The sequence below is a fragment of the Hyperoodon ampullatus genome (assembly GCF_949752795.1).
Source record: "Hyperoodon ampullatus genome assembly, chromosome: 18".
NCBI lineage: Eukaryota > Metazoa > Chordata > Mammalia > Artiodactyla > Ziphiidae > Hyperoodon > Hyperoodon ampullatus.
This window is the reverse complement of record NC_136931.1, coordinates 36,458,529-36,486,238: the sequence shown is the minus strand read 5'-3', so window position 1 is coordinate 36,486,238 and position 27,710 is coordinate 36,458,529. Positions and strand designations below refer to the sequence as shown.

Here is a 27,710-nt window from a genome sequence, read left to right as displayed (position 1 = left end):
GAAGGCCGCACTCAGCCTGGAGCAGCTGCTCCAGAGCTCAGTGGATGTGGATTTGAAGACCTCAGATCAGCCTCACATACTGTGATAAGGCAAGAATCAGGTCAGGACAGTGAACCCTTCTAAGATGCACTGTGTCCCTTCACAGGGAGATCTGAACTTGGCACGGAGCTGCCGTGAACGGAGCCCCCTCACTCGTGGCCTTTTCAACCACATCTTTCTTGCTCTGTGCCCTCTGCTGATGGCAGAATTGCTGCCCAACTACCTTAGCCAGGGCCTTAACAGTCACCAGACGGGGAGCTCTACTTGTAGCCAGCTGTGCCTGCTTCACTTCTGGTCCTGCAGACACCTGCCCAGGCCTGGCCAGAGGAGAGCTGGAGACTGATTTGTTGGAAGCACACGCCACAAACCCAGCCTTTGAGATGCTAGTGGATGGCTTGTCTGCCCTAAATCTCAGCCTCTCCAGATTAAACCCTTAACATGTAAATATACCTTGGGAGTAGGGAGATGGCAGGTACCTGCCAGGATGAGTTCATCATGGTGTCATGCACTCATGTCACTCATTCTTGAGTACTGTGTGCCAGGCTTGCCTTCCTCCATGTTTGGAAGGATAGGGTGAAGGATGGGACCAAGACTAAGAAGGGGTGAGATGGGGGCTTCACTGGCCATGGCTGCCCCATGCCACTCACTCCTGGGCTGCTGGGACTATGTCTTTACTGCCTCCGTCATAGCAAACTTTGAGGCTGGAAAGAAAGGTTTTATTTGGGAAACGCTGTGGACGTTTGTTACTGAGTCAATGGAGAAAGCAAAGAGGGTCTGTGAGAGTAAATAGTACAGAAACTGGAATATCTTCAGCAAAATAATTGCAAGGCAACATTTCAGAGTAGTTTAATTTCCTACTGCATTTTAATGACCAATATAGAAGATATAAAAATGTAATTTACAGAAAAACTCCAACATTTTGTTTCCCTGGTTATTCTAATAGAGCAAATGTGACATACAATATGATTTATTTTTAATTTTTTCACCAAACACTGTAATCAATCTTTCATGCTACAGATCTGTGTAGTTACTGCTTGTCACACACTCCAAATAGATGTGAATAGGAGTTAAGCAGGAAGAAAACTCTTCTCTTTTCCCTTCTGATAACAAGGCAGGAAACCTTTACAAAGTCCATCCGTAGGTATTTTTCCATTCTGTTTGATCAGTTTTTAACTGAAAGTTACAATGGTTCCATTCCCAGGCACTGAGGGGGTAATGATAAGGACACATGAGGGATGGTTGGGGTTTTAGAAGGTGAGGGGCAGTTTTTTAACCCACAAGCTTCTTCTGCCTCTGTTCATCACCTAGGACCAGACCCACGCCCTCCAAGTGAGGTCAGGAGGCATGTGCTGGGCGAGGCAAGGAAACAACCTCCACCCCAGCTCTGCCTGTGCTCCAGGTGTGGGAGAGATGGTGGACCAGACCTGCCCCCGAGATAACGGCCCCTCCCCCTGCAGGCACATCTGACTCATCTCACACAGCCTTCTCTTCCTCTAAAATCAGCTGATGGGGCCCCTATGGGGACCTTTATAGTCAGACTTTGTTTTCTGCTGCTAGTAACATCACAAATGCAGAATCTGGCTTCTCAGCAAGGACTTCAGGCTTATCAAACTCAACCACCTGAAAGTCAGAGAAGAAGAGCTGAAATTGTCAGAAAATATCCACCCACCACAGAGCCCAAACCACTGAAGTCTCTGGAGAGGTGACGCCAACTTCCTGCACCTTCCCGTTTTCCAGGACCAGGACGCGGTCACAGTTGAGGACCGTGTTGAGGTGGTGGGCAATGGTCAACACAGTGCAGTCTTTGAAGGCATCTTTGATGGTGCTGTGAACAAGGGTGCCAGTCTTAGAGTCCATGGAGGCAGTGGCTTCATCAAGGAGAATGATATGTTGAGGAAGGAGCATTGTGAAAGTCACACCAAGCCAAAGCTATACCTAGAGGGAAACTTATAGTCTTAGCTCAATTTATTAAAAAAGAAGGGCTGAAAAGTAATGAGCTAAGTATCCATCTCAAAAAGTTAGAAAAAGAACAAGAGAATAAAAGTCATATCACACCACCTTCATCTTCCTCAGAGGGACTTGCTGGAGAAACAAAGTTGTATATTCTTTGCTCCCCTTTTTGTGAATGGTTTATTCTAATCCTACAAACCAATAAGAAGAAATGTCCCATGGTCTTTATCTACTGTACTACATGAGTTAGCATGAGATATAATAACAGTACTTGTTATGTTTCCTACTGCTGCTATAACAAATTAGCACAAATTAGAGGCTCAAAACAATACAAATTTATTATCTTACAGTTCTGGAGGTCAGAAGTCCTAAAGCCAAGGTATTGTCAGGACTGCATTTCTTTTGCAGGTTCAAGAGAAGAAATGGTTTTCTTGCCTTTTCCAGCTTCTGGAGACTGTCTGCATTCCTTGGCTCGTGGCCTCTTTCTGGCTTCACTCTAACCTTTACTTCCATCATTGCATTTCTTCTTTCTTTCTGACTCTCTTTCCTCCCCTTATAAAGACTAGTGTAGTTACACTGGGCCCACAAAGGTAATCCAGGATAATCTCCCCATCTCAAGATCCTTGACTTAATCATATCTGCAAAGCCCCTTTTTCCCAGGTAAGGTAACATGTTCACAGATTCCAGGTATCAGGACATGGTCATCATTGGGGGGCCATTATTCTGCCTGCCACAGTGCTGGTTTGCCAGTCAGAGGGCTTGAGTTCAGCTCTAACTCTGCTTGACTTTGGCTAAATTACTTGACTTCCCCAAGGCTCCATTTCTTTGTCTGTAAAAGGGGGTTACACCTTATCATAAACGTGAAATGCAAGGACAACACATCAACCACTCAGTACTGTGCAGTGCCACAGTCAGGACTGAATGCCTGCTTGCTCCCTTCCCTGTCGTTAGCACATGTAGAGAGCACACACGATGGGTTACACTTTGATCAGCGTTCAGAGACTGGGATTTCTAAAGCAACAGCAATCCCTTCTCCGAAATCAGTAAGCAAAGATGGCTAAGTCACTAAGAAAAATGAGTATAAATTTTACAGTCCTTATATCCTGGCATTCTGAAGGCCTTCTGTAGTATCTTGAGTACTGTATATCAGGCCTCAGAATTACTCAGGGACAAAGAGAAAAAGTTGAGAGGCAGATTTCTCAAACCCAAACCACTTAGGAGGACAGAGAGAATACCTAAGCAAGACCTCCCGGGGAAAGGTCCAGGGGAGGCAAGTGCTATTGCTGTCAATAGCTGTTATTTTTCAGTTTTTTCCCCTCACAACTTTGTCTTAAGAAAAAGTGATCGGTGTTTAAATGGCCCAATTGCTCTCTCTTTATTGAAAGACAAACGCCTGGCTCTACCTCTTGGATTGAGTGGCGCTGCAGGAAATATCCAAAATTGGACCAATCCATTTTCCTCGTTGTTTCCTTACTTTTGAATTACGGAGAAGCGCTCAGGCCATACAAAGCAGCTGACATTCCCCTACTGAGAAGTTTTCTCCATTTTCTGTGACTTCTGCCTGTAATTTTTCTTGGAGTTTCATTATCTATAGAACACAGAGAATGCCATATTGTGCTGATGATCTATAAAATTGTCCTGTATCCTCCATATTGATTGCCCCCTTCTCTTGCATTTATCGGCTGGCTTTATTTTACTGCGGAAAAGAAAGTGCAAAACAACAATCATTTCTATATTGCGAACAGGCACCAGGGAAAGACCAAGGAGTAGGCAGTCATTAATAATTTAAAATCACAGTGTGATTCAGAGAACCCCGTAGACACCTTGGCAAAAGAGTACAAATGATGCACATATGGCTCCAGAGAAACACAAACAAGTGTAAATGGCTTTCAGGATCCTTATTTTTATGCATAAAATGGAGATGGGATGGAGATTTCTGGTCATCAAGGAAAGGTAAAGACAGGGTCTGATTTATCTAGCATGACAAGTCAAAGTGGCTTTGGGTGATGCTCACCTTGGTACCAAGTCCTGGGAAAAAAAATTCCCTCTGGGCTGCAGAGGTGGCCACGCTCACCTGCTGACCCCAGCTGCAGCTCTTATAGGACAGGGTTCCATCTCACAAATGGTTCATTCCATGCCATGCCCTCTCACATTCCCAGAGTTTATCTGCTTCAATAAGCAAATGAGGCTATTGGCAGAGCAGTAGGGCACTTCCTCTGGTCTAGAGTCAGATGGGCTTGGGGTCAAGTCTCCATTCTGCTACTAACACCTGACTACTCTGAGTCTTAATTTCTGCATCTCTAAAAGTAGGGGTAGGAGTACCAACCTCAGAGGGTTGTAGTCAGGACCAACTGAGATAATGCATGTAGAGCTCTTGACTGAATCATTGCAGTGGCCTAATAAATACTATCTATTGTTGCATTTAACAAGGAGTAATAAGGATTGACATAGGTGGTGCCAACAAACAACTGGCCAAATCTAAACCTGAGCCGGGTGTCTGGGGCACTGGTGCTGGGAAGCGGACACATCAAGAACAGCCCCAGAGACCTACTGTTTCTCTCATGAATGTTCTCTCCAGAACCTACCAGAGCATCTCATTGCTGTGACTCTCAAAGGGATCCAAGTTGTACCTGCAATGAAGGAAAGGAGAGGAAGCTGAATTTCTGAGGACGAGAGGATGGGAGAGCATGTTTTCCACAGCATGAGGGGGAGAGCGGGAGGTGGTGTGTGATGACACCGCAGCAACAAGAGCAGTGCTTAGTCCAGGGCAGTGGTTCATGAAATACCAACCTCAGGCCGAAAGAGCATGGACCCATGACTACGGGATGCAGCAGAAACCACCAAGGCGGGCAGACCACCAACCCTGCCAAGAGATAGCTCCAAGCGAGGCACTGGGAAGACACATTTGGTCCTCTCCATGGCCATGTGCAGCAGAGTGGATCTGACCTCATGCAAATTCTTGGCAGAGAGAGAGGCAGCGAGCAATTCCACCTCCCGGTGTGTTCACTCTGCCTTCAGAGGCAAGAGCTTTATCTGCAGCTCCCGGGCCTTGCAGAGGATGAGCACCTTACGTGCAGGGTGTGAGTCTAGCATTTCAAGACGCGGAAGGTCCTTTTCATTCAACTCTCAATACAGTCCCCTATTTCATTTGGTGCTCAATGGGGGAAATGCCCCCTCTTGTTAGAGGGGCAGCCACTACACTGGGGTAAGTGAGTAACTGTGGTTTTCTCCTTGTGCCATGACAACAGATCTTGAGCCCTGTAGAAGTTGCAGCCATACTGTTCTTGGACTTGAGCAGGTTCTGTTCACGTCTTAGTGGGAATGAATTGACGTACTTCTGAAAAGATAGCTACATACGTAGAATATCCATTTATTTGTGCAAACTGGGGTAATTTAGGGAGTGGCCACTGCTAAACCTGATAGGATGTTGAAACAGGCATAAATCAGGGCTGTCCAGGGCCAACTGGGATGTCTGCTCACCCTGCACATAAGCATCTTGTGTATTTGTGATATAGTTTATAAAACACAAGTAATGTTCAGGCCCCTAGTCCTCAGCTCCTCCCAAGGCTTGTGAGCATCTCAGGATAGGACAGCCCCAGGCCAGCCACGGCGTGGGCGCTTCACAAAGCTCTTGTTGGGCTGATTTCACTATCCAAAAATAGGGATGCACAACGATCAAAAACAGCTACCTGGGCTTCCCTGGTGGCGCAGTGGTTGAGAGTCCGCCTGCCGATGCAGGGGACACGGGTTCGTGCCCCGGTCTGGGAGGATCCTACATGCCGTGGAGCGGCTGGGCCCGTGAGCCATGGCCGCTGAGCCTGCGCATCCGGAGCCTGTGCTCCGCAACGGGAGAGGCCACAACAGTGAGAGTCCCGCGTGCCGCAAAACAAACAAACAAAAAAACAAAAAAACAGCTACCTTACTGTACCTACAAACAGGACAGGATCCTGGGGAATCACAGTCAGCTTGGTTCTGAGGTCTTCCAAACCAACAGTATAGATATCCATGCCATCTATGAGGATTGTGCCACTGGCAGGCTCCACCAGATGAAACAAGGCCATTCCTAAGGACGACTTGCCTGGGAACGAGAAATGCAACAGGAGCAAATCAAACATCAGTTTGTATTCCATCATACCTGAGTATCTATCTAATCAAGGGAATTTTTAATGCAGTGAAAATGGCCTTGTGCAGACAGAAATCCCACTCTGCAGGGGCACTCAGCTACCCTAATACAGTTAACCTGTCCATCCCTGCAGGGGCTATTAACACATGACTCATCCTCTGGGCCTCATCTCACCAGAATGACTCTCATTTAATTAATTCAAAAACTGATGTGTGTTTACTTCTAACTCCACACATCCATCCAACCTGAAATCCTAATTTACAGTAAAGAGATGTCAGGGAAAAAACAACCAATCCACCACACATGCACATTACCCTCTGGTGTGACTTAACTAGCATGCCCAGTGGAAATGCAAAGAAAACAACCTGAAAGAAGCACAATCAGAGCTTGTCCTCACCAGAACCTGTTCTTCCAACAATCCCAACTGTCTGCCTGCTCTGGATGTTCAAGTTCAGCCCGTTGAGAACAAGGGGAGTGTTGTCTCTGTATCTCATCTGATAGTCTCTGAATGTTATCTCCCCGCGGCTGGGCCAGTCACAGGGACAGGTCCCTACTTTGAGGGGGTGAGTGCATTCAGGAACACAGGTCTGAAAAGCAGAATAACAAATGATGGGTTAATAGTCACTTGCTTTTCCATTCATTTCATTCATTCATTCATTCACACAATTCTAGGTACTGGTATTCATGCTGGTGAACTAGACCAATAAGGACACTGCACTCCAGAAACTCACATTGCAGTGGGGAAGTCAGATAATAAACAAGAGAAGAGATGAGAAATGAAGACAATAAAACAGAGTATTGTAATAGAACACACAATGTGTGGGGTGGAAGGGTAGGAGGAGTAAAAGTTACTTAAGTGTTGAGGAAGGCATCTGTGAGGATGTGACATTCAAGCTGAGACCTGGAATGCTGAGAAGATGTCAGCGACAGGAAGATTCATTCCAGGCAGAGTAGACAGCTAGTGCAAAAGCCCTGAGGCCAGAATGAGTGTGGGGACTTTGAGGAACAGAAAGAAAAGTCGTGTGGCTAGAGCTTAGTGAATAGAATGGATGACTGTAAGTGGCAGCTCATACTGGGCCTTGTGAGCCTGGGCAAGTGTCAGCAGTGTGACCTTGAAGCTGTGTGACAAATCCAGACCAAGCCTTGAGATTTTCAGAATTCGATCAGATACAATTTCATTATCTGCAAGAGTCGCTGTGGTGTTAGAAGCAGGAAGATGACAGTAGCACCCGGTGTCAAGTTCAGAGTTACATGGAAAAGGAACTAAAGTTTTATAAGAGCCCAAGAAATGCAAATCTCCTCTAATTAAGGAGGAGAGCAACTTGACTGCATTATAAGACTAACCCTTCCTCTGAATTATAAAGTCACTGTTAACCAGGAGAAATAGAGCTCCCGTGTTCCCCATTACGGTGGCTGACCCGCCCACATCACTGGTCGAAAGGCAACCACAATTAGCTGAGAAAATAATTGTATTCCTAGACAGTGAGTATTTTTAATCCCTAGAAGATTTAGAATTAGTAATAATAATATTTAAGAGAAGCAAGATTGGAATATTTTTAGTTTATGTAATCTGCATATTTGGTGCTTTAAGCATTCATAATGTTAATAACATTCAGGCTTGTGATTCTAATTTAAAATGTAAAATTGAATAACTTATTTTAACATGGTTTTAAGTTTAAAAACTTACTGTTTATATACAGCATTGGGATTGTCATGAGAATTTAAGCTCACCATATTTATAAGTTTAATTTATTAGATTTATATAACCTCAGGAAGGTTTGTTAAATCAGATTATCGAGGTACTTAAAAAGGAAATGGAATGCATTAAATTTTAAAATGCAGTTTAAAATGTTTTAAAGTATTTAATTAAGTTTGTAAAAGGGGCCAAATGCTGTTCAAAGGCCCTTAAAAGTGATTGCTTGAATTGGCAAGACTGCTTTTCAAAGAATAGCAGGATTTGTAAGGGGAACAGTCTGTCATACAGAGTGAAGTAACTCAGAAAGAGAAAGACAAATACCGTATGCTAACCCATATATATGGAATTTAAGGGAAAAAAATGTCATGAAGAACCTAGGGGTAAGACAGGAATAAAGACACAGACCTACTTGAGAATGGACTTGAGGATATGGGGAGGGGGAAGGGTAAGCTGTGACAAAGCGAAAGAGAGGCATGGACGATAGATAGTGGGAAGCAGCCGCATAGCACAGGGAGATCGTCTAGGTGCTTTGTGACTGCCTGGAGGGGTGGGATGGGGAGGGTGGGAGGGAGGGAGACACAGGAGGGAAGGGATGTGGGAACAGATGTATATGTATGACTGATTCACTTTGTTATAAAGCAGAAACTAATAATAAAAAAAAAAGCTTTTAAAGAAGAGGAAGACTAGTTTTTTCAATTTACAATTTTAGTCAAGCAAGTATTAATTTTTAGAAACTAAAGTAAGCCACTGAATTCTCTCTTCTGTGTACAGAAACCACCCTTGAGGAAATTTTTTTGAAAAGAACCTCTCCCTCATCATCAAGGACTTTAAACTATATTGTAAATATGGGTGTTAAGAAAAGGGGTTGTGGTCCGATTTCAGTTTTTAAAGAGACCCCTTTCACATGTAAAAAGATCAAATACCTAAATTCTGCCAGAGTTAACTGACTCCTCCTCCTGCACTGATTTCTTACCGAAATGTACTCCCTGAGCAGCTCCACAGAGGTGAACTTGGCCTGGGTCTCCGTCCCTGTCCGCATGCACACTTGGAGCAGCCCACTCAGCTGTGGAGGGGGCGACAAGCAGCCGCAGTCAGAGCCCTCTCTGCCTTCAGGGCTGGCTTGTGAATCACCCCTCCCATCTTAAACAGGACCACACCAAAAGCAGGCCTGCATTCCCAGCCAAGTGCCCAGATGTAAAGACACTCCTGTTGGGGTGTTTTGCCTTTAAACACTTCCTTTGTATTTAGAAACAAATGGTAATTATATTCTCCCTGGCACTCCAGATGGGCAGAGTCATCCCACCGCAGCACTGCTCAGGCACAAGCTTCTTGGTTGGAGGGGTGGGGAACTGCTGTGAGCAGGAATTCTCCCAGGGCCTCCACACTGCTGGAAACCCAGCACCTACGGCCACTTGGTAGAGTTCTGCACCTCTGTGCCCTCCCCGATTACCCCACATCCTGGAAGCACCTGAAACCCAATCACCACAAGTATCAGAAGTGGAAGAAAACCATCAAGCCCATCTGCTTGCTTCGGACATGAGAAACTCTAGGCTTAGACGGTGGCCTGCTAAGGTCACCCACCTTAGGCCAGGATACCCCAGAAGCCAACCCTGAGGTTTGAGGGCAAGCAGGTTGAATGGAGGTCCCCCCCCAAAGATATTCCACATCCAAATCCCTGGGACCCTTGAATGTTACCTCATTAGGAAAAGGGTCTTTGCAGGTGTAATTAAGGACATTGAGATCAAGCTGGGTTACCTGGGTGGACCCTAAATCCAACAAGTGTCCTTATAAGAGACAGAGGAGGAGGAGACATGAAGGCAGGACAGAGATTGGAGGGATGCAGCTACAAGCCCAGGAAGCCAACATCCACCAGATGCTGGGAGGGACAAGGAACAGATTCTCCCCTAGAGCCTTCCAAGGGAACATGGCCCTACAGGCACCTTGATTCTAGACTTCCAACTTCCAGGACCACAAGAGAATACATTTCTCTGGTTTTAAGCCACTAGTTTATAATTTGTTACAACAGCCCTAGGAAACACCTCCAGGAGGTGGACCCAAAAAATCCCAGTAGGAGCTGGGAGAACTGAGGCACAGAAGAGGAGAGTCTGGATAGGCTTCACTGTGGGCAACTGAAGCTTGATGCCCCTGGGGGTCCTGGGAGTCCTCACGGAACACACCTGACTTGTCCCGAGGATGCTGCTCCATCTCCACTAACTCCCTGCAGGCATTGCTGGGGCGCTGGGAGGACTTCCCATACTGCAGGTACAACCTGCCTCAGCCTTGAACTGAGCACCTTCCCGAAGCAGTGGGAGACCAGCTGGCCTGCCCTGGAAGGGGGGCCACCAACAGCACCTGCCTCGGTCGCAGGGTGGGCTAGTGGGCTGGAGAAAGGACCAGGTCTTCCTCACTAGGTGAGCAGTGACTGGGTGCCGGCACAGTCGGGGCTGGTTTCTCAGGGGTGAACGTGATAGACAAGACCCCTGCAGCCCCAGGGCTTGCATTCTAGTGGGCCGGCGGGATGAGACACAGGCAATTTCAAGGAACCCTAAGAATGTCAGTTATATGGTAAGATGTGAAAGAGGGGTTAGGGCTGGGCTGGGGGTTACCTTGGTTGGGGTGATTAAGAAGACGGTGTGTGCTGAAGCATTCATGATAAGAAGTCTGCCAGGCAAACTCTGGGTAGCAGCAAGTGGCCTTAACAGGAAGGAGGCAGAGTGGCCTGAGCAGCTGGATGAGGTGAGAACAGTGTGGGTCCAGACCCTCCGAGAGCTCATCTCAGTGGGCTTCCCTTGCTGCCTCCCAGCTTTACACATGCCACTGGCCTCCCATTTCTCTTAGGGCACTGGCTCTCAGCTGGGGTGATTAGGCACCCCATCCCCTGGACATTTGGCAATGTCTAGAGACATTTTAGGTTGTCACGACCTTGGAGGCGGGGGATTCTACTGGCATCTCCTGGTTAGAGATCAGGAAGACTGCTGACATCCTGCAGCACACAGAACAGCCCCTGTCAAAAAGGATTATCTGGCCCAAATGTCCACAGTGCTGCAGGCGAGAAAGCCTTTCTTAGAAGACAGGTGACACCCCTGCCCACGGCTGACGGAGCCCCGCCGACCCCTCATATCATATTCTCCACCACCCTGCTCAGGCCACAGGAGCTTCTGAGTTCCCCAGAGGCACCAGTCTCCTGCCTGTCCCCAGCCTTCCCTGGCCCCTCAGACTGAAGCACTTCCCTGGCTCCTTCTTTATCAGATTCAGGTGTCAGCTTGCAAGTCACCTCCTGGCAGAGGCCTTCCCTGACTATATCGGGTCTAACGCTGCTTCCCCACTGACAGTCAATTACCCTGCTTCATTATCTTCATAACAGTTCAACAATTTCTGAAGTCTCCTTATTTATTTACTTGTGCACTTATTTATTCCATCCCACTTTATATCCCTTTATATCCCACTAGCGTGTAAGCTCCATGAGTGCAGAGACCTGTCCAGCTTGTTCACTGCTGAACCCATGGCAGCTGGCATGGTTCCGGCTCCTGGCAGGTGCTCAGTGGACAGATATCTGTTAAAGTACAGGAGATGGCTGTAGTTTTCATCATTTAGCATCTTAAACCTAAAATTAAGAAATCAGACAAAACAGGGGGTCAGGTTGTGCTTCCATAGACTTAGGGTTAGGGCTACTGGAGAAATAGGGTGAGAGGAATTTTTACTCAAGGGCCAATGCATTCTTATATAGGAATCTCCTACAAAGATGAGCATATCTTCATACTCTTAAAAATCTGCTGCCATGGGCATCTTTGACTTGCACGTATTTTGAGAAATCCTACATGGCGGTAGCATATGGTGCTGAGTGGGCTCTTTCTGTCTTTCCCAGAACTGGCAACTGGAACCCACAGCTGAGAAAAAAAGGGGCTGAGAACCTCACAGTCTGCCTCCAAAGGACCACTGTCTTGGGGGCAGCCAACCCCCAAAGGCCCTGTGGAAATGACCGTTGACCCCTTTGATCTCTACAGGGTGGAAGGTGAGGAGATCTCAATATTTGTGATGGCAGAGGAAGGAAAAGAGGGTGCTGGATTGGTTCTCCTCCCCAGTTCAGGGAAAGAAGAGTCAAGGCAATTGTTTATAAAGGTGGAGGAAAAAAAAGAAAGCTGACATCTGTACCCCTGCTGCATGTCCCCTGAGCCAAAGAGGAGAAGGAGCACAGGGCAGAGCGACAGAGAGGTGACACCGCCGAGTGATGAAGGCAAGACCCAGCCCCAGAGTTGCTCGGTCCCCAGATGTATGGAAGGTGGGTCCTGCCCGTTCCTGCAGTTTCTAGAGTTAGGGTGCAGAGGGAAGATGGCATGTGAGGCTGCAGTCTTGATTCCACACTGATCGGCATGAGGCCAGAGGCCCCACATAAAAGGAAAGCAGTGTGAGGCGGCCAGGCGGAGCTCATGGGAGGACCCGCCAGAGCCTGCCCATCGGCAGTGCCCAGCAGAGCGGCCTGGGACCTGGGTACTGTTGGGGGCTCTCTCCTGCCACACCTCACCTGCACGGGGATCCGGACCAGAAGAAATCAGCAGCAGAAAGGAGAATGACCCAGAAAGGGTGGTCACCTGAGGATGTGTCCTTCCCCGCCTCCATCCCCTTGCACCAGCCTCAGAGAGCCAGGCTCAGAGAAAAGGGAGAGAGTGTTTAAAAGAAAAGACTGGGTGCTTCCCAACAGTCACCCTGCCCCCTTGTCTGACACATAGAGCAGCATAGCATGCCCACTCCAAGCCTCTGAGCAGATGGAGGGTGGGGGGCTGGACCTGAGTACCTTCAAGATTGAAGTTTTAACTGGACTGAGCTAACCATTGACCAGAAGGGACATTAATCACAATTACCACTGAAGGTTCCCCTGATTTACTGGGAAAGGGGCTTCATCAGAACAACTGGCAGAAATTATTAGAAAAAAAATTAAAACTTTCCATGCTTAAACCCCTAAAGAGTTGAGATTCCTCCATTGGTGCCGTCATGACGTCCTCGGGCATTGCTGCTGCATCCTGTTTTAACCCTCCTCAAAGGATTCTGGCTGGAAGCCCCTCTGACTACCCAGACTGGGCCCTGTAGCACCCTCCTCTCTGTTTGCACTCCAACTAATTTTTCCCAGAGCTTAGTTAAAATATTCTTCCAGGGGGCTTCCCTGGTGGTGCAGTGGTTGAGAGTATGCCTGCCGATGCGGGGGACACGGGTTCGTGCCCCAGTCCAGGAGGATCCCACATGCCGCAGAATGGCTGGGCCCGTGAGCCATGGCCGCTGAGCCTGCACGTCTGGAGCCTGTGCTCCGCAAGGGAGAGGCCACAACAGTGAGAGGCCCGCATACCGCAAAAAAAAAAAAAAAAAAAAAAAAAAAAATGCTTCCAAACACTTTGGTCTTTCTACCATGTCTCTATAAAGCCTACAAATTCAACTGACAGCTTAAGTGACTTAGGAGTCATCTGCGGTCTTACATGTGTGGTTGGTTAGGTTGTGCAGAAACAGAATCACTGGCGGGGATCAAATTGGAATTTGACCTCGAACCTTTTTTTAGTGCTGTAGCATTTTTGTCTGTTCGCAGAAGCAGTACAAGTCAGAAGTCCAAGCCCTCTGGAAAGTCCATGAAAGGAACGAAAGGATTAAAAGAGGGGCGAGCCCATCAATGGCGTAGGGCTCAGCTGTCCTATAGGATCATTTTGGAAACCCTGGGGGAGAATCTGCAGGAAGACAAGGATTGAATCTGTTCAGTTTGTTGTGAGTTGATGAATGGCCCATGACCAGGACACTGGAAGGGTGGATGGATGTGTGATGCGGGACTCTTTGACAGATGTTGTTCAGGTCACGCCAGTAACAGGGCTAGCTGCTGAATGAACTAAAGACAGTCCGGGGTGCCAAGTCCACACTGGGATTGTGGGTGGTGGGGAGAGAGAGACACAACTCTTATCTTCCAGTTAGACCAGAGGATCCTGGAAAGGTCCCCAAGGCCCTCAGGATGGAAAAGCCCCAGATGGAGAGAGACCGTGTACCTGAGTGTGGAGCAGAATCCCCTACCCCTGCCCCATGGATTCTCATTCAGGTGTGGCTTGAGGAAGAATAAATATGTATTGTGTTAAGCCCCTAAAATTTGTAGTTGTTTGTTACCACAGTGAGCCTACTGTGATTGATACAGACTAATTATATGTGATTATACGGTGTTTTAGAAGTTTGGAGCTGGAGGACTCCAGAGAAATTTATTAATCTAGTCCTGACACTTTTTTTTTTTTTTTTGCAGTACGTGGGCTTCTCACTGTTGTGGCCTCTCCCATTGTGGAGCACAGGCTCCAGACGTGCAGGCTCAGCGGCCATGGCTCACGGGCTTAGCTGCTCCGCGGCATGTGGGATCTTCCCGGACCGGGGCATGAACCCGTGTCCCCTGCATCGGCAGGCGGACTCTCAACCACTGCACCACCAGGGAAGCCCCCGACATTTTTTTTTTTTTTTTTTCTTTTTGCGGTACGCAGGCCTCTCACTGTTGTGGCCTCTCCCGTTGCGGAGCACAGGCTCCGGACACGCAGGCTCAGCGGCCACGGCTTACGGGCCCAGCCGCTCCACGGCATATGGGATCTTCCCAGATCGGGGCACGAACCCGCGTCCCCTGCATTGGCAGGCGGACTCTCAACCACTGCGCCACCAGGGAAGCCCGACCCCGACATTTTAAAAAGAAGAGAACTGGTCCATCTACGAAGTGAGATGTAATGTGGTCTTTAAAAATGACTTTTACAAGGAATATGTAATAACATGAAAAATGCTATTTAAAAATAAAACAAGAGAAAAATGATTATAAATACTTCAGAAATAGAAAAAAAGAAAAGACTGGAAGGAAATACACAAAAATATTAATAGGATTTGGGTTGGGGGCCCATGGGTGATTTTTTTTTTTTTCTGTTTTCTCCTATTTTCCTGAACTGAACACATTTTACTTTTAGGGAGAAAAAAATAAAACATGTAAAACCCTGTACTGAGGTTGTCATTGGATGACCTCGAGTCTTTGGGGGCCTCGGACACTGGGAAGAAAGGCCTAGTGTGTGAGGGGCACCTCTTCCGTTCTACCGGCTCTCCGTCCACAGTCAGGCCACGCCACCCAGACTTCCCTCCTCAGAGCCAGAGCAGCCGGCGTTTCTGGGCCTCCCGCTGGGGCTGACAGGGAGCGGAAGCCCTGGGGCAGGCCCTGCCCAGGACTTACTTGCTGATGCAGTCGTCCCTCTTGTTGTAGGCGTGGATGGTTCCCAGGCCCTGCATGGACCAGACTCCGTGGGAGAACCAGGGGGACCGGCTGACGCTCTCGACCTCCTTGAGCTCCTGGACTCCTCTGTGAAAAATGCTGCGGGAAAACCAAGAGTGGCCTAGAGGGCCCCAAATGGGGCCACCCAGTGCTCCCCTCAGCTCACACAAATCCAACTGGGCACTCAAGACAAATTTAAGACGGACGGTGCCATCTAACGGGGGAGGAGGGGCTGGCCCGCCATTCTCCTCTTGGGGGGCCCATCCCTGTGTGTGAGGGTGGGGTCTCAGAAATTTGAGCCACTCCTTCCTGTGGTCTCAGTTCTGAAGGCTTCTTGCAGCATGAGTGTCTCGCTGCACCAGCTGTGACTCTAGTCTTTGAAGACTAGTGTTTTTCACACAGTGCAGCCCCTAAATACAAGCCAACCGGTTCTGGGTACCCAATCAAAGGAAAAGGGATCTGTTCCAATTGTGGAGGAAAATCTGGATCTGGTGTGTCAACTGCCAATATGTGATCTTCTAAAGACATTTGCAAAGGTAATTTTGAACAACATTGGAACATTGTTGCCTCAGGAGCTGATTTTAAAACCAGATGCTCCACGGGATATAACTCCCCCAGGGCCCCGGTGAGTGCTAGACCACTGCCCTCGGCACGCACATTGGCAGCTGGCCCGTGACGGCGAATCTGATCTGGCCTCCAGACTCAGCTGACACTCACCCAGGGGAGAGGAAGGGAAACCTCATTCAGAGCTCAAGTGAGTTAGTTGGAAACATTGGGTAACTCAGTCTGGATCAGCCTGATCTGGCCTGTCTTGTAGCAAGAAGTAGGGGTGCAGGGCAGAGAAGACCCTTTTGCTAAGTAAGTCAACAGCACAGAGGGGAGAACAGACAGGAACAATGGTCAGACAAACACACAGATCACAAAAACAAACACCAGCCCAAGGAATCCATTTTAAGAAGTGGCACCCAGGACATGTTATGGCTTGTAAAGGACTTGCAGAAATTCTTTGTATTTGGTCACTGCAGTAAACTCTTGAGGCTGGACACTGGGGCCCATGTGTCCTTTCTCAGAGTCACGAAGGAGGCAGTGGGAGACTGAAGCGAGAGCCCGGCTCCCCCAACTCCCAGGGCACGTGTGCTAGTTCCCATGGCGACGCCAACTTCAGCCAAGGATGTGGAGTCAGCCTCCCTGCCCATGCATCCCTACACGCACATTCCCCACTGTCTGTGGCATCATCTGTGGACTTGATCCACAACCTTAAAACATCCAAAATCAAACCGGTAATCTTGATCACCCCCAACTGCATCTCCTCCTGTATCACTCATATCTGTCTTCACAGCACTCCCCGTCTTGGACTCATCCTTGGCCTCTCCCATCCCCCAACCCCAGCGGACTATCTCTGAAATGGCTCCCGAATCCACCTCTTTTCTGTCCTGACTGCTGCTGCCTATGTCTCAGTTCTCACTCAGATTCTACACTGCAAGAGTCTCCAATCCTATAGCCTTGTCTCAATCTTTCTGTAGCTTCATCCACCCTCCACACTGTGCAATGGCCACAGCAATATTTCTAAAACTCAGCTCTGAGTGTGATGTTCCTGCTTACAGGTGGATGTGGGTCCACGATTTGTGGGCTGAATCCTTGCAATCTGGGGCACCCTCTTCAAGACCCTCCGTGTCCAGACCAGGGCTGGGCACATTTAGGAACATAATAAACATTTCGTTGAGTTTTATAGAAACTCAAAGTTTGTATAATATTGTGTCCCATTTCTAATTTACAAGACACTTATTGATCCTCGTGAGAACCCTTCCAGAACAGGCGAGGTGCATGTTTCGATGATTACCGTTTTAGAGATAAGGAGACTGAGGGCTGCAGCGTTCCTTCAACTTCTCCAAGGTCCTCCAGCTAGTTTTGCAGCAGAGCTGGGACTCTGATGCAAATTTCATCTGATTTCCAATCCTTAGCCCTCACGCAATACCCACCAGGCTGCCTGCTGAGAACTCCAGCTCGCCCAGGGCGAGGGAGGACCTGAGGAGCTGGGTTTCCTGGAAAGCTGGGACCAATGCTGCCCTCCTGCTTTCCCCCAGGGTGTGAAGGTGGGCACGGGGACCCCTCAGTGCCAAGCAGCCAAGGTCTTTCTCTCACCACGTCAGTGGTCAGGTGGGGCTATTTCTCAAAGCTCGGAGAGACTGGCCTCCTCTATACTCCAGCAGCAGGAATGGCAAAGCCCAGTGGTTAAGAACATAACAGCAGGTAGACAGCAACCACAGTCGCTTAGTTCCTGGTCTGGGACCAGTGACTTAATCTCCCAGCCGTATCCACCCCTCAGCGTTGCTCTGAGGCTCAAATGCCAGATGTATGCCGAGCTCTTAGCACATCACCAAAAATCAACGTGCTCCACCGTTCAGAGAAGACAGCAAGGACTCAGTACCACCAGACACTACCGGGTCACTGCACAGGGTTAACCAAATATGCATAGGTTTCGTGTGTTCCTTTTTAAATTGTGCATCGACCTACTGTAAAAGAATGAAGAAGCCTACCGCCAGGCCGGCCAGGACTAAAAGGACAGCAGGAAACACAGCAGCCAATATCACGAGAATAAACAGCACCATAAAAAACTGCTGCAGGGGCTTCCCTGGTGGCGCAGTGGTTGAGAGTCCGCCTGCCGATGCAGGGGACGTGGGTTCGTGCCCCGGTCCGGGAAGATCCCACATGCCGCGGAGCGACTGGGCCTGTGAGCCATGGCCGCTGAGCCTGCACGTATGGAGCCTGTGCTCCGCAACGGGAGGGCCACAACAATGAGAGGCCCGCGTAACGCAAAAAAAAAAAAAAAAAAAAAAAACTGCTGCAGAAAGTTCTCGGCATGAACCGGCAACCTCACATCCAGCTCGTTCGTGTCCTCGGAAAAACAGTTCCTTAGCCTGCTGGAGGGAGTCCTGTCAAAGAAGCTCATCGGGGTCTCCAGGATCTGTGGGCGACGATGGAGGGTCAGGGGCTAGACGCCTGTTTGGTGACCCCCACCCCTGCCCCGTCCGGCGCTCCCTGGGGCTGGGATCGCGAGCCAGGCCTGAGGTTTTTTCTGGGGGCCAGCACAATGTGCCAGGTCGTCCTGGGAAAGCGAGAATGTGGCCCTTTCTCGCCACCACCGTGGATGAGAGTGACCGTGGAGAGATTCAGCCTCCTTGGAGGAGGGAGGGATTTTTTTGTCCAGGGCAATAAAAGGCCCAGTTCCCCTGTGGGGGGGTGGGGGCACACCTGTGCGCTCCAGCCAGGGCCCTCCACGGCAGCAGCGGAATGAAGAGGGGGCCTGATGTCCTCAGAGGTCCTTGGAGCAGGAGATGCCCTCTGGGCCTGCACACGTCTGCTCCAGGGCAGTGTCCCAGGGAGACCTTCCTGACCACTCACACCTTCACCCCCAGCCCTGCCTGGGCCCATGACACACCCACATCTCCCTGAAGTTTGCCTTTGCAGTTGATAATTAGATACTGGGAGACTCTTCCCAGACTCGACTGTAAGCTCCGTGAGCCGTGTCCATCCCAGAGCTGAGCACAGTGTCTGGCACATCGCAGGTGATCAATAAACCCCACTGACTGATGTACCGATGCGCATGCAGCCCCTGGGGCGGGAGATGGGGAGCCTGTACCTTGTCAAACACTCGGTCGTGCAGTGAGAAGGATGCCATCGGCGTGGTCTTGGTGAAAGTGAAGCCTCGGGTGATAGCAAACACCAGCACGGACACCATGCTCCCTGCGTATGCCCACTGGTACACCCCCGGCCCGGTGTCTGCCAGCACCGGGCCCACCTCGCACGTGCTCATGATGCCGTGAGGCCCATGCGTCATCTTGGGAGGAAAACAAGAGGCACCAAGAATTGATCAACTGTCAAAAGAATGGGAATTTTTCAGAGAATCTTTCCAGGGAGAAGAAACTAAAAAGGGGTGCATAATTGTTAAGAATGAGTCAGGGAACCAAGTCAGTTCCCTGTGGGGACTCCTGAGCTTTGCATGGGTCCTCCTGCTGGGCCGCTGGGCCCCCAAGGGCCCCTGGCTGATAAGGCTCAGCACAGTCAGTGAGAAAAGCAAAGCAGACAAACCAGACTTGTATAGGGCAGTCATCTCAGAAACCAACTGCACCTCAGGAGACCAGAGGTGATGCTGGGCCAGGAAAATCACAGAAGCAACAATATCTGGATTCCATAGGCTGGCTGAGCAATACTCAGGCAGCCCAGACAGGCCAGGGAATCAGAGACCTGATGGCAGAAACCATCAGGCCTTCAGGGAGACTCAGGAGCTTCTCTGTATGATGGGCCAGCTCCCCCAGCGCCCTCTGCCTTTCCATTTCTCAGGGTGCACCTAGGAGGGTGCTGGTCCATTGCCCTGGAGTCGGCGGTGGGGAGGAGGGAGCCTGATGAACCAAGGACTCTTGGAGGATTCAAGGAGACCACACTTGGCTCCATCCTGCACGAGGAGAACACGTGTTTTTGCCTGCATTTCTGGAGGGAGGCCATCTCCTCCTCCTGAAAAACTGGCAGTTTTGCTTTTCTCTGAGCCATGTGCTAAAAGCCAAGACTGCCTTTGGGGAGCGAACAAGCATCTTTCTTCTAAATGCCATTTTGCTGATTACAGCAATAGCAGAAATGTAAACCAGAGGTGGTGGCTGATGGATGAACATCCATAAAAGCAAAAGCATCCCTGGGGAGCTAATTGACCAAAGGACCATCTTGAAGAGGAGGTTTCGCTGCACTGTGGGCTATGCCCACAGTGTCTGGTGGTGGCACCAATGCGTGGGTCAGCCATCATTGCTGCTGCCCAGTTAGAATGGCACTGGCCTATTGGGGAAGCACCACGCATAGGGAGAGGCTCCACTCTGACTCACCCCTTGGGTTCTCCAAGGAAAGGGCTCTTGATGAGCAAGCAAGGATCTGGGGGACATTCCAGAGATGGCTCTCTTTTTGCACAGAGAAGCCCACCCCTTGGCTTCTCCCCTTGGGACTGGTCTCAGGGAGCTATGCCAAACTCCAGGAGGGCAATCACATCCTCTCCCCTGCCCATGTCTTCCCAGGGCCTCCTCACTTTGGTTGGTCATAGCAACAGAACTGTACCAAAATGTAATCTTGGAGGATGGGCAGGCAACCCCACAGCATTTCCCGGGGCTCCAGGAAAGCTTTGAAACCATAGGCCAAAAGCTGGGAGAGTTTCCAGCAAGCTTGAGAGAGAGCAGATTTATCCGTCCTTCCCAGGAGGGGCCTGGCCTAGATGAGAGCTTGGGAGGCAGAGAGAGGCCCCCCAGAGGCCCTACAGCACATCCAGGGACCCAGTCTGACTTTTGCACGTCCTATTCCTGTAGGGAAGCAGAGTCAGGTGGAACTCTCTGACACCAGGCAGTGTCCATGACAAGACGCCAGTCTCTCTTCAGAGGCAAGAAGACAGAAATCGGTGTTAGGCTTCCCCAGCCCTTCCCAGACACTCCTCAGAGGTGCCTGACAACAGAGGCTGCAGAACTGACCCTATCCTGCATGTGCACGACTCCAGCCATGCTGCACTTGCCTGGCACAAGCTTTTTAGCCAATCCTTTAAAATTTGAAGGTGGCACATACAAATTTGGATGCCCTGCTTGTCTTGAACAATCAAAGGGGATTTCAGGAGTTGAGTTGTGTAGTGTAGGCAGCTGACCTCAGCCTTGTGGAGAGGGCTGTGGAAGGCTCATTGTATGGTGTTCAGACTCTCCATTAACAACTGACTCAGCATTTCCCAAAGCCAAAAGGGAACTCAGCTGTGAGCCCTCGTTTAACCAGACACCCAGCCACAAGTTGCTGAAGGCGGAGCTGCCGGTCATCAGGAGGAAGAGAGACCACGAAGAGAGAGAGGAAGTACCCCGCAGGGGAGGGTAGAGGCCAGGGAGCTGTGGGGGGCTCCTCTTCCTTGGGTCCAACCCTGGTGGGAAAATCAAAGCCTGTAGGAAAATGGCCTCTACCCCGGGAACCACCTTCTAGGCTGATGTGACAAGTCTGAGTGTTAGGTCCCTGAACCCCCAATGGGAACATCTGTTCCACCTGGTTGGAACATGGGTCCAAACTGTCAACATATTAAAAAAAAAAAAAAAACACCACTATTCACTTTAATAGAAGTGACTCAGTATTTTAAAACAAACAAATAAAAACCCAGTCTTGCTGAGGGGAGACAAGGAATGAAATTATCAGATATGTTTTGCTCATGGAGATGACTCTTGCAGTGAAGGCAGGCAACGAGCGGGTGGCTGCTGTCCTCAGCGATTAGACAGCGAGGTTACACAAGAACCATAGCTGGGTCATGCTGCTGCTCACTCAGTTTCAATAAAGAGAGTCTGGCAGCTTTAATGGAGATAAAGGATGATTCCATTTAAAAGGCTGTTTTATCAGACTTTAGATTTTTAGGGGGAAAGAATAAAAGCACTGATAAATGACCCTAGAATAAAGAGAGTAATTGTTAAAGAAACCATAAAACATGAACCCAACAGTTTAAGAAAGAATTTTTTAATGCAAATTAAATCAAGAAACCCGTTGTTTTCTACCGAGCCTCCAGAAGCCTTAATGTACGTGTGATAAGTTTTCCAGGTCACGGTTCCTCCCCAGGGGGACTCAGTCTGGATGAGCTGGTGCAGAGGAACGGTGGGGACAAACACAAGTCCTGCAGCGCCCCCGGCGGGGCAGGCCCCCTCCCGCCCACTCCTGGCCACCACTAGGGCCAACTGCCATCCTTTCTTCCACTAGCCCTATGCTTTGAAATTTCCAACATACTTTTGCTTATTTTGTTTTATTTGGTCCTCATTACAGCCCTGTGAGGCAGGTGGTTTTCAGTGTTTTGAGAAATATATTTATTAAGCACCTACTACGTGCTCAGCCCTGGGGAGACAGGGGTTGTCTTGATCTGGTTCTGCAGAAGCAGATCCTAAGAAGAGGATGTGAACGCATGAAGTTTACTCCAGAGCTAAAGGGTACAGGGAAAGGAATGCAACAATAAAAGGTGTCTCATCAGGGCAGCAGCACCCATGGGCGATGGGATCTTAACCCAGCACAGAGAAATCTCAGGCTGGGGCCGAACTACAACTCAGAGGTCTTTCTCATGATCAGCGGGATCTGGGATGTTTCTACACCAACTCCCGTTGGCCATGGGGTGAGGGCTCTCCCCAGGGGCTAATTCCCCAACACTTCTACCTTGACCTGCAGCTGGCAGCTACGAGAGAGCCCCAGGCAAAGGGATGCAGGTATGGCAGCTGGGTGTTGGGCTGTGTGCGCAGAAGTGCTAAGGGCACCCACACCATCTACTATAGGGCCAACAAGAAGGCATCCACCATGGAGCTCACACCATGAGAAGAAACCTGGGGCATCCTCCCAGGTGGACTCCTGATTCCCTCCACATGGCTGTCCCAAGTCCTCTCCATTTTCCAAGGGGTGAGGGCAAATGACCGTCAAGCTCTCGTTGAAACAGCTTTCAGAGGAGCCGGGAGGCTGCCTAAGAGCTCCCAGCAGCCAGGGTTGAATGCACGTCTCTTCCCTCTCCTACACAGAGGAGCAGGAAAATGTCTGCTCCAAAGCAGTATGCTGTAGTTATACCTGGTTCTTGTAAACAGAGATAAATAGAGCCAGACAAGGGGGCCCCCCTTCGCAGGGCTCTCTGCCTCCTGCCCTGGCAAGGAAAACTGTCCCACCTCAAAGGCGCCTCCGTGAATAGAGCTGCCAGTATCCTCTCTGCCTGGGAACCCTCGCGCTTCTTTGAAATGTTCAGCCTGACTTTCACTCATTGTGTCTCCCTCTGGGGCTGCAGCATGAGGGAGTCACCTCGATGGGTCGGCAGAGCCTAACGAATGGCACCCTAGAGCGTAAAAGGAACTGTCAGATCCCCCTGCAGCCCCAGCCCAGTCAGCTGTGCTGCTGATGCTCTGCTCACCTTTGCTGCCCTCGGAAAATGCCCTCGTGCCAGCCCAGTGGGCTGTCACCTTCAACCCTTCCCTTCCTAGAGCTCTCAGAGCATTTAATTTCACACTTTCTCTTTCCTCTCCAGAGAAGGGGCGTGAGGAGGAAAAGAGGAGCAGGATTTACTCTCCCCACAGGACCCCAAATCCTGAGCAGCCTGGAGCTTTCCTGGGAAAGCGTGGAAGAGACTACAGGCGCCCCCCACCCTTCAGCCTTGGCCGCCTCCAGAGCGATAAAAATATATTGTCTCTCCAAATGGGCACGCATTTGTCACAAGCACCATTAATGGTGCCAACTTTCATCGATAAGAAGACTCACATTTTTTTCCCGCATTTTAGCATCTCTGAAATCAGGATGTGTCCCATTCGGTAGTATGCCATATCATCTAATTGGCAGAGACTTTTCTCAGTGCTACATAAAGTGATGGTGCTCTCAAAATGGATGGCATCTTAAATGTGATGAAATATACTAAGGGTTTTTTTCAGCTACACATTTTTGAGGGACCTTGCTGTGGGCACTTTGAGCTAGGGGTATTTTGATCTCTGCCCTCTCGGTGCCCAGTGAGGGGCAGGGCACAGAGCAGGTGCTCAACAAATGTTGAATGGATAAAGGGATGGAAGGCAACAGAGTCTAAGGAGGAGAGACAGCTCGCCAAGTTTATCTCCCACATCTCTCCTCTCTGCCTTCCTGGAATTGCCTGATGCCCTCGAGCCCAAGTCCTCCCCTTTCCCCTCCTTGTCACCAGAGTGTCCCTGGCAAACTGCTACATATGCTTAAAGGACCAGTCCAAAGGTCACCTCCTCTGTGAAGCCCTCCCTGACTTCTCACTCCCACCCCAGCTCCCCATTACTCTTATCACAGTTTCCCATGATTACCCTCTTGCAGGTGGCTCCCACCAGACCAAAAGATTCCGAGGACAGGGGCATATTTTCTTTCTCTCCCCAGCCTAGCTTAGTGCCTGGCACATAGTAGAATGCTGAGTTCTTTTGTGGAAAGAATGAATAAACTTATCCCACCTCAATCTCTTCACAGCTGCACAATTCTTTCTCTATCCTCCCCATAAAGACTGGGAAACACCTCCTGTGTGCACTTTTGCATGTAATTAATCTCTGTGCATTGCTTTGATCTTTCCAACTAATCATCATCATCATCATAACAACAACTACTGAGGGTTACTATATGTCAGGCACTGTGTTATTCATCCTATGTACAGTTTCTAATGTAATCTTTGCAAGAACCTATGAAGTTGGTACTCTTATTTCCCCCATTTTATGGATTAAGGAACTAAGGTTCAGAGTGGCCAAGTACCTTGCTTCAAAGTCATAAAACTAGTAAGTGGTTGAGCCAGTATTTGGACTCAGGCAGTTGAGCCCCAAGGCTCACACTATAGTAAACCACATAATTCTAGCTGCCCCAAAGGACATAACAGTGTGCCTACACTTCTCCGTCCCAAATGGTAGGTGCCCAACAAATAGTTAAAAGTATGTAACTGAGGGAATGAAAGGTAAATATCTTTTATGTCTACAAACTCTGATTCTGTTTCAGGTTCTTTTCCATCATGTTTCTCATCTCCTGGAGCCAAAACTAGGGTGAGAAATAAAGAGAGATCTGTGTCCACTCGTGAGCCATGGGTGATAAGAGAGGCGTGATTGGAACTCTGATTGTACCAGTGTCTTCATCTCTCTCAGCAGGGCTCTCCTTAAGGGCTTCTACCACTGCTTCATCATAAATGTGCTCAGGATCCTGGAGACAAAATGAAATTCCTCTGAAAATGAAATGAAAGAACTTCTCCAGGCCAGAAATCATGAGGGAAGGCACCCAATCTTTTGCACCCAAGGCCGAAGAGTTTTACCTTGAACTGCAACCTTCAGAGGTTGTGAATCAGTTTCATTAACTGTTCCCTTTTCACAGATCTCTCCATCTTCCAACAAGATGACTTCATCACAACACTCCAGGAACTGCAGAGATATTAAAGCAATCTACAATGAGCTTCTGCCTTGGAAGAGAGAGAAGAGAGCCGTGCCAGACTCCCATTCAGCAGTGTCCCAGGCTCATCTGGTCCAGGAGTTCTCAACCTTGGCACCACTGACATTGAGGGCCATATAATTCTTTGTTGGGGGGTGGGGTGGGTTGGGGACTGACCTGTGCATTGTAGGATATTTAGCAGCCTCCCTGGCTTCTACCTACTAGATGTCAGGAGCACCTCCTCCCCCAAGTGTGACAAGCAGAAGTGTTTCCAGGCATTGCCCAGTGCCGGCTAGGAGGCAAAATGGCCCGCAGTTGAGAAGCACTGATTTAGTGCCCACGGGTCTCATGAGTATAAAAGGGACCTTTGGTTGCCACTGTGAAGCATATTGAGCCTTCCTTTGCTATTGCTTCCTATGTGAGCTGCTGTGCTAAGAAATCTCATCATGGAGACTTGGCAGTGTGAAATTGACAAAGTCACTGCAGCCAAGATTTGGTGAAGAGGGGAAATATGAACTCAGAGATGGCTTCCTTCTGTTGTAACATTACAAGCCCACCTCATCATTCTCATTTAGCCCAGGAGATGTAGCCTACCATGCAGTCTCCGGCCTCCAGGCCACACTACCTGGCCTGAGGAGTTTACACCAGCTTTATCTGTACAATAAAAATATAGCCGCATTTAATGATAGCATCCTACATTTTGCCCAAAGCACTTCTGTTTTTCTAATTTGAGTTCCCTTCATTTCCATATCATGCCTGAAATCAAAGAGCTGCTAAGAGGAGTTTCCTTTCATTTTGGAATGAACCAAGCTCTCCCCATAGGATCAGCCCATCTAGGGGCAGGAAGACCCTCTTAGAGGTGGACAAGATGCTGTGAGATCTAAGATGGTTCAGCCAAAACAGGGCCTTGAAATACAGGTCTTTCCCCTGTGCTTTGGGGTTCACCCAAGGTAAAATCTACCTTTGATGCTCTTGATTGAAACCCTGAAAGAAGTAGCTACATTTGGTAATTGTGCATCTGATTGGGGATGCATCTGATTGAGGGGAAGAGGGTGGTGCCCAAAAGGCCAAATGACAGTAGTTTCGCTTGGCTTTGGACAGCTCCAGCCTTTCTGCTTCCTTTGTACTAACTGCCCTGTCCACTTTCCCAGACAGCCCAAGGAGGGACAGTCTGGCTTTTAATGTCCAGTTGAGACACTTTCTGACAGAGCCATTTTCCTGAAAATCACCTCTCACCTTTGCACAGCATCTTCTAACTTTCAAAGGCCGATCTCGTCTCCTATCTCTGTCTCCCACAACCCAGTGAAGAAAGCAGGCAGCATTATTATCAGCCCATTTCTCAGATGTGGAAACAGAGGCACAGATGTAGGGGCACACATTCCAGCCCCTGAAGTACCTGTGCAGCCCCTCTGGCCAGCAAGCTCCCAGTTCTCTCCAGTGAGACTAGGTGTGATCTGAGCAGCTTTGTTCTGCAAACTCACAAAATCTGGCCCTGGGTTGGATTTCAGTAGCAGGCCAGCAGCCTCATTTCATTTGTTTCCTCAAGAAATAGAAGGGCAATCGTCCAGCCTGAGCACTCGGAAGCATACAGATTGCCCGCGGCCCGAGAAACATTCTGGAAAAGCCCACGGGCTCCAGTTCCGGGCTCTGAGCGCCTCCTCCCCAACAATGGATGGCCGGACTGAGACTCCAGTGCCATCTGGTGGCTGCCTGTATTTTTCAACACGCAAAAAGTAAGATGAAATGACCTTGGTGAAAAATAGAGTCTCTTAGGCCTCCTGGGTTCTTGCCTGAGTTCATACCGCTGGTGAGGGAGGTTCAGAGATTGGGCCAGGGCCAAGGTCACATTCTCCCCCCTTGAGGACTCCTGCAAAGACAGCTCTGATCCACATCCGTCAGGTGCTGGGAGTCTCCCTGTGCACCCCCAGGACTCCAGGAGGGCAGCCCTCCCTGCTACACATGGTCTCCAGGGACTGGACCCTTGCAGTGCAGAGCTGTGGTCACCATATTTAGCACCCTAGATGGGCAAGAGCCCGTTCCCAGTCACCTCATGGGGGCCCAGAAGAAATGCAACCTTCTCCTCACCCTGGTCCCTGCCCAGCAGAGGAACGAGGAGGTCTTGTCTGCACCAGCCCAGCTGGATGCTTCCTGGAGGTGACAGATGCCACTCAGAGGAAACCTGAGCAATCCCCACACGGAAAATTCAGATGCTTGGAGCCTATTCTGAGGTCTCTAGCCCTCAGCAAACAGAGGCAGAGGCTGGGGGCAAAGCCACAGGTATAGGAAGGCCTGGTTTTCCTGGGTCTTGAAGAAACTTTTCCCTCTTTGGCCAGTCCTTCTGGCCACTGACAGAGGAGCCTAAAGATGCTGGCTAAAGCACCCTGTAGCCATGGCAACTTCATTTGCTGCCAGCTCCCATCCCAGCTTGACTTACCTTTGCAAAGGCTGAGAGTCCTGCCTCTTACCCCTAGTTTAACATTTCCCCACAGGTGGTAGGAGAGTCAGAAGACAGGACTTCTGCTGCCTCTGCTCCAACTGACCTCTCATTACAGACCAGTCCTGTGGGCTCTCTCCTCCTGCAGGGGACGCACACGCATGTGCATGCACACGCATATGCGTGCACACGTACACACACACACACAGAGCACATCTCTGGGGAGTCACTGTAGGACAGGGGTAACCTGGCTTATCTCAGGGTAGAGAGGGGTCCTGGATTCCCACCAGGCATCCAGAGCCCT

At 49.4% G+C, this 27,710-nt stretch overlaps 1 pseudogene across 1 annotated transcript; it reads right to left on the bottom strand.

Annotated features, from left to right (window-relative positions):
* Positions 1–1,572: 1,572 nt before the first annotated feature.
* Positions 1,573–6,606, bottom strand: LOC307066824 (ATP-binding cassette sub-family C member 12-like; annotated as a pseudogene). Its single transcript has 6 exons — positions 6,510–6,606; positions 5,908–6,067; positions 4,541–4,619; positions 3,464–3,577; positions 1,762–1,926; positions 1,573–1,659 (listed from the first exon to the last, which is right to left on the bottom strand). The product of its transcript is annotated as an ATP-binding cassette sub-family C member 12-like (transcript).
* Between the last annotated feature and the right edge of the window lie 21,104 nt (positions 6,607–27,710).